Genomic DNA, 7,788 nt, shown 5'->3' on the forward strand with positions numbered 1-7,788 from the left:
GACACTGATACGCCTCCAACGTATCTATAATTTTTGATTGTTCCATGCTATTATATTATCTGTTTTGGATGTTAATGGGCTTTATTTTACACTTCTATATTATTTTTGGGACTAACCTATTAACCGAGGCCCATCCCAAATTGTTGTTTTTGCCTATTTCAGTGTTTCGCTGAAAAGGAATATCAAACGGAGTCCAAACGGAATGAAACCTTCAGGAGCATTATTTTTGGAACAAACATGATCCAAGGGGCTTGGAGTGGACGTCAAGAAACAATTGAGGAGGCCACGAGGCAGGGGGCACGCCTACCCCCTGGGCCCGCCCTCCACCCTCGTGGGCCCCTCGTTGCTCCACCGACCTACTTCTTCCTCCTATATATCCATATACCCCCAGAACATCCAGGAGCACCATAAAACCCTATTTCCACCGCTGCAACCTTCTGTACCCAAGGGATCCCATCTTGGGGCCTTTTCTGGAGCTCCGCCAGAGGGGGCATCAATCACGGAGGGCCTCTACATCAACTCCATGGCCCCTCCGATGATGTGTGAGCAGTTTACTTCAGACCTTCGGGTCCATAGCTAGTGGCTAGATGGCTTCTTCTCTCTCTTTGGATCTCAATACAAAGTTCTCCTCGATCCTCTTGGAGATCTATTCGATGTAATCTTCTTTTGCGGTGTGTTTATCGAGATCCGATGAATTGTGGGTTTATGATCAAGTCTATCTATGAACAATATTTGAATCTTCTCTGAATTCTTTTTTGTATGATTGGTTTATCTTTGCAAATCTCTTCGAATTATCAATTTGCTTTGGCCTACTAGATTGATCTTTCTTGCAATGGGAGAAGTGCTTAGCTTTGGGTTCAATCTTGCGGTGCTCGATCCCAGTGACAGAAAGGGAAACGACATGTATTTTATTGTTGCCATCGAGGATAAAAAGATGGGGTTTATATCATATTGCATGAGTTTATCCTTCTACATCATGTCATCTTGCTTAAAGCGTTACTCTGTTCTTATGAACTTAATACTCTAGATGCATGCTAGATAGCGGTCGATGTGTGGAGTAATAGTAGTAGATGCAGAATCGTTTCGGTCTACTTGTCTCGAACGTGATGCCTATATACATGATCATGCCTAGATATTCTCATAATTATTCACCTTTCTATCAATTGCTCGACAGTAATTTGTTCACCCACCGTAATACTTATGCCATCTTGAGAGAAGCCACTAGTGAAACCTATGGCCCCCGGGTCTATTCTCCATCATACAAGTTTCCAATCTATTTTATTTTGCAATCTTTACTTTCAATCTATATCATAAAAATACCAAAAAAAAATTATCTTATTATTATCATCTCTATCAGATCTCACTCTTTCAAGTGGCCGTGAAGGGATTGACAACCCCTTTATCACGTTGGTTGCGAGGTTCTTATTTGTTTGTGTAGGTACGAGGTGACACACGCGTCGTCTCCTACTGGATTGATACCTTGGTTCTCAAAAACTGAGGGAAATACTTACGCTGCTTTACTGCATCACCCTTTCCTCTTCAAGGGAAAACCAACGCTATGCTCAAGAGGTAGCAAGATGGATTTCTGGCGCCATTGCCGGGGAGATCTATGCCAAGTCAAGACATACCAAGTACCCATCACAACTCTTATCCTTCGCATTACATTATTTGCCATTTGCCTCTCGTTTTCCTCTCCCCCACTTCACCCTTGCCGTTTTATTCGCCCTCTTTTCCGTTCGCCTCTTTTTCCTTCCTGCCTTCTGAGTTCTCGTTCTTTTTGCAGTTTGTTGACATCATGTCTGAAACTGGGGAGGTTATCATTGATAAGGATAATAATATGGAAAACTTTGATGCTATTGATGATCCTCTTGAAAATCCTATTATTTTTCACACTAAAAAGTTTTGTATTGGTAGCGGAAATATTATTGGGAAGGGAGTTATTCAAGATTTCTTTACTTGTGTCGGTGCTTTGCCCACCATGAGTGGATCTATCCTTCATAAAACTAGTAGTCTCGCAGACGCTATATCTTTGCTCATAGTTGAACTCGAAAGACAATTTTTACATATGCATCCTTCCATACAAAGGATTTTCCTAGAATTTTCAAATATTGAGCATTCTTTTGTTAAGCGAGCAGCAACCATCTTTTTAGCCCATGAGTTCAGATTTATAATAAAAGAAGCCAATGAAATTTTTGCGCATTATAGGGTGGATGCTGGCCGTCCTCCTATTGAAGCAATCCTTTTCTATCAAGAAGACATTATGCGTTTACGATCTTTAGATCATGTTGCTTTTAATGAAAACCTTAGAAAAAAGGTTCCTACCGATGCTCTTGTTAATAGGATCTCTGAACTTAATGATAATTTTTCCATCCAGAACAATGGGTTAGGTTTTTCCCTTGAACAAAGGCTCATGACTTTTTGCCAAAAGAATGCTTATAATGATGAATTGATTGTGCAATATGAGGGGCCAAAGGAGGAAACAACACCTCCCGAGCTTGATCTTGGGGACTTTTGTCCCATTAAATTTAGACCTTTTGATTACTTTTGCTTGCCACAAAGAAAGCTTGCTTCTGAACGTAGGGAGTATGAGATGAGCTTTCGCGATTTACCTTATCATTATCATGGCAATACCTAGATATGTCCTCGCTTTTATGCCTAGCTAGGGGCGTTAAACGATAGCGCTTTTTGGGAGGCAACCTAATTTTACTTTTATTCCTTGCTTTTTGCTTCTGTTTAGTAATAAAAAAATTATCTAGCCCCTGTTTATTTGTTTTTTTGTGTGTTTAATTAGTGTTTGTGCCAAGTAGAACCGTTGGGAAGACTTGGGGAAAGTCTTTTTGATCTTGCTGTAAAAAACAGAAACTTTAGCGCTCACGAGAATTGCTACCATTTTTTTTATTGAAGAGTGCTATTTAGTTAATTATTTTTGCAGATGATTTATAGATAAATTCCTCAAGTCCAGCAATTTATTTTAGAATTTTTGGGGTTCCAGAAGTTTGCGTTAATTACAAATTACTACAGACTGTTCTGTTTTTGACAGATTCTATTTTTCGTGTGTTGTTTGCTTATTTTGATGAATCTATGGTTAGTAAAAGTGTTTATAAACCATAGAGAAGTTGGAATACAGTATGTTTAACACCAATATAAATAAAGAATAAGTTCATTACAGTACCTTGAAGTGGTGTTTCGTTTTCTTTCGCTAACGGAGCTCATGAGATTTTCTGTTAAGTTTTGTGTTGTGAAGTTTTCAAGTGTTATGTAAAGATTTGATGGATTATGGAACAAGGAGTGGCAAGAGCCTAAGCTTGGGGATTCCCAAGTCACCCCAAGGTAAAATCCAAGGACACCAAAAATCCTAAGCTTGGGGATGCCCCGGAAGGCATCCCCTCTTTGTCTTCGTTCATCGGTAACTTTACTTGGAGCTATATTTTTATTCACCACATGATATGTATTTTGCTTGGAGTGTCTTGTATGATTTGAGTCTTTGCTTTTTAGTTTACCACAATCATCCTTGCTGTACAAACCTTTTTAGAGAGACACTCATGAATCGGAATTTATTAGAATACTCTATGTGCTTCACTTATATCTTTTGAGCTATATAGTTTTTGCTCTAGTGCTTCACTTATATCTTTTAGAGCACGGTGGTGGTTTTATTTTATAGAAATAATTGATCTCTCATTCTTCACTTATATCATTTTGAGAGTCCTTTATAACAACATGGCAATTTTCTTTTAGGCATAATAAAAACTTTCATATAAGTGCATTGAATACTATGAGAAGTTTGATACTTGATAATTGTTTTGAGATATGGAGATGGTGATATTAGAGTCATGCTAGTTGAGTAGTTGTGAATTTGAGAAATACTTGTGTTGAATTTTGTGATTCCCGTAGCATGCACGTATGGTGAACCGTTATGTGATGAAGTCGGTGCATGATTTATTTATTGATTGCCTTCCTTATGAGTGGCGGTCGGGGAGGAGCGATGGTCTTTTCCTACCAATCTATCCCCCTAGGAGCATGCGAGTAGTACTTTGTTTCGATTACTAATAGATTTTTGCAATAAGTATGTGAGTTCTTTATGACTAATGTTGAGTCCATGGATTATACGCATCCGCACCTTTCCACATTTGCTAGCCTCTCTAGTACCGCGCAACTTCGCCGGTACCATAAACCCACCATATACCTTCCTCAAAACAGCCACCATACCTACCTATTATGGCATTTCCATAGCCATTCCGAGATATATTGCCATGCAACTTTCCACCGTTTTGTTTGTTATGACACGCTTCATCATTGTCATATTGCCATGCATGATCATGTAGTTGACATCATATTTGTGGAAAAGCCACCGTTCATAATTTTTTCATACATGTCACTCTTGATTCATTGCATATCCCGGTACACCACCGGAGGCACTCACATAGAGTCATTTTTTGTTCTAAGTATTGAGTTGTAATTCTTGAGTTGTAAGTAAAAAGTAGTGTGATGATCATCATTATTAGAGCATTGTCACAGTGAGGAAAGGATGATGGAGACTATGATTCCCCCACAAGTCGAGATGAGACTCCGGAAAAAAAATAAAAAAATAAAAAGAAAAGAGGCCAAAAAGAAAAAAAAGAAAGAAGGCCCAAATAAAAAAATGAGAGAAAAAGAGAGAAGGGACAATGTTACTATCCTTTTTCCACACTTGTCCTTCAAAGTAGCACCATGATCTTCTGATAGAGAGTCTCCTATGTTGTCACTTTCATAAACTATTGAGAATTTTACATTATAGAACTTGGCTTGTATATTCCAATGATGGGCTTCCTCAAATTTCCCTAGGTCTTCGTGAGCAAGCAAGTTGGATGCACACCCACTTAGTTTCTTTTATTGAGCTTTCATACACTTATAGCTCTAGTGCATCCGTTGCATGGCAATTCTACTCACTAAAATTGATATCTGTTGATGGGCATCTCCATAGCCCATTGATACGCCTAGTTGATGTGAGACTATCTTCTCCTTTTTATCTTCTCCACAACCACCATTCTATTCCTCCTATGGTGCTATATCCATGGCTCACACTCATATATTGCGTGAAGATTGAAAAAGTTTGAGAACATCAAAAGTATGAAACAATTGCTTGGCTTTTCATCGGGGTTGTGCATGATTTAATATTTTGTGTGATGAAGATAGAGCATAGACAGACTATATGATTTTGTAGGGATAACTTTCTTTGGCCATGTTATTTTGAGAAGACATGATTGCTTAGTTAGTATGCTTGAAGTATTATTATTTCTATGTCAATATTAAACTTTTATCTTGAATCTTTCGGATCTGAACATTCATGCCACAATAAAGAGAAAATACATTGAGAAATATGGTAGGAAGCATTCCACATCAAAAACTCTATTTTTATCATTTACCTACTCGAGGACGAGCAGGAATTAAGCTTGGGGATGCTTGATATGTCTCCAACGTATCTATAATTTTTGATTGTTCCATGCTATTATATTGTCTGTTTTGGATGTTAATGGGCTTTATTTTACAATTTTATATTATTTTTGGGACTAACCTATTAATCGGAGGCCCAACCCAAATTGCTGTTTTTTTGCCTATTTCAGTGTTTCGCCGAAAAGGAATATCAAACGGAGTCCAAACGGAATGAAACCTTCGGGAGCGTTATTTTTGGAACAAATGTGATCCAAGGGACTTGGAGTGGACGTCAAGAAACAATCGAGGAGGCCACGAGGCAGGGGTTTGCTAGATGGCTTCTTCTCTCTTTGGATATCAATACAAAGTTCTCCTCAATTCTCTTGGAGATCTATTCGATGTAATCTTCTTTTGCGGTGTGTTTGTCGATATCCGATGAATTGTAGGTTTATGATCAAGTCTATCTATGAACAATATTTGAATCTTCTCTGAATTCTTTTTTGTATGATTGGTTTATCTTTGCAAATCTCTTCAAATTATCAGTTTGCTTTGGCCTACTAGATTGATCTTTCTTGCAATGGGAGAAGTGCTTAGCTTTGGGTTCAATCTTGCGGTGCTCGATCCCAGTGATAGAAAGGGAAATGACACGTATTGTATTGTTGCCATCGAGGATAAAAAGATGGGGTTTATATCATATTGCATGAGTTTATCCTTCTACATCATGTCATCTTGCTTAAAGCGTTACTCTGTTCTTATGAACTTAATACTCTAGATGCATGCTAGATAGCGGTCGATGTGTGGAGTAATAGTAGTAGATGCAGAATCGTTTCGGTCTACTTGTCTCGGACGTGATGCCTATATACATGATCATGCCTAGATATTCTCATAATTATTCGCTTTTCTATCAATTGCTCGACAGTAATTTGTTCACCCACGGTAATACTTATGCCATCTTGAGAGAAGCCATTAGTGTAACCTATGGCCCCCGGGTCTATTCTCCATCATACAAGTTTCCAATCTATTTTATTTTCCAATCTTTACTTTCAATCTATGTCATAAAATACCAAAAATATTTATCTTATTATTATCATCTCTATCAGATCTCACTCTTGTAAGTGGCCGTGAAGGGATTGACAACCCCTTTATCGCGTTGGTTGCGAGGTTCTTATTTTTGTGTAGGTACGAGGTGACTCGTGCGTGGTCTCCTACTGGATTGAAACCTTGGTTCTCAAAAACTGAGGGAAATACTTACGCTGCTTTACTGCATCACCCTTTCCTCTTCAAGGGAAAACCAACGCTGTGCTCAAGAGGTAGCAGACACATCCGTGACATTCTGAGCCAAACAATTTTTTCTCTGTCATGCTTATGACACTTCTGTGACGATAAGTGTGACAAAACCCGGTATCATCATAGATGTGGTGGGCTCCTACTTCTATGACAAAAATCATGACAGAAAATGGGCTTTTCGTCCTGGGCAGGCCGGAGACGCAGCTGCATGACATTCTTTGGGCCATCCATGACGGAAAAAAACCATGGTAGAAGCGAGGGCGAGGAAAATATCGAGGAGTTCCCTATTACGGTGGGTGGCCGGGGGCCGAGCGTTGCACGTTTCTCTCGTACGTACGCGTGTGTGTGAGGCGTTGCGCTCTAACTAAACCCGAGCGAGGCATTGGGCTCTAACTGAACCTGAGAGATTGCACTGCAGGCTACGCGTTACTTAACCCAAGCGATCAATCGATGGCTGTTAACTGAACACGATCAAGCGATTCCTTCGCTACTGCTGCTAACTGAAGTCGATCGAACCTGTTGCCTCTTGATGAATTGTGAGCGTTGTTGTTGCGGGAGGGTTGGATGAACAGTTCCCGGTGGGGGGTGGATGAACATGACCCCATGGTAGTAGAGGCCATTGCCGCTGGATGAACAGGACCCCATGTTTGGAGGGCTGGATGAACAGGACCCCGTGGAGGGCTGTTTGAACAGTAGCCGGTGGATTGCTGGTTGAACAGTAGCCGGTGGAGGGATGGATGAAAAGTAGCCCGTGGAGGGGTGGTTGAATAGGACCCCATGGAGAGGGCTGGTTGAATAGTAGCCGGTGGAGGAGCGATGGAGGCTGGATGAACAGGAGCCCGTGGATGAACAGCTGTAGGTGGAGGCTGGAGGAGGTCGACAGTTGATGAATAGTAGCCCGTGGAGGCAGTTGACGGTGGAGATGAATAGTATCCCGTGGAGTCCCGTTTTGCAGTACGCCACACCCTCCCGATGAACATCACCCCTGTTTCGACCGTAGCCCTCCAACACAAGTCTGTTTCCTCCGTTTTGCGGTACGCCACACCCCTCTCGATCGACAGGACCCCGTTTCGACCGTAGGAGGTCCAAGGG

This window comes from Triticum urartu, chromosome 2 (genome assembly GCF_003073215.2).
Source record: "Triticum urartu cultivar G1812 chromosome 2, Tu2.1, whole genome shotgun sequence".
Classification (NCBI taxonomy): domain Eukaryota; kingdom Viridiplantae; phylum Streptophyta; class Magnoliopsida; order Poales; family Poaceae; genus Triticum; species Triticum urartu.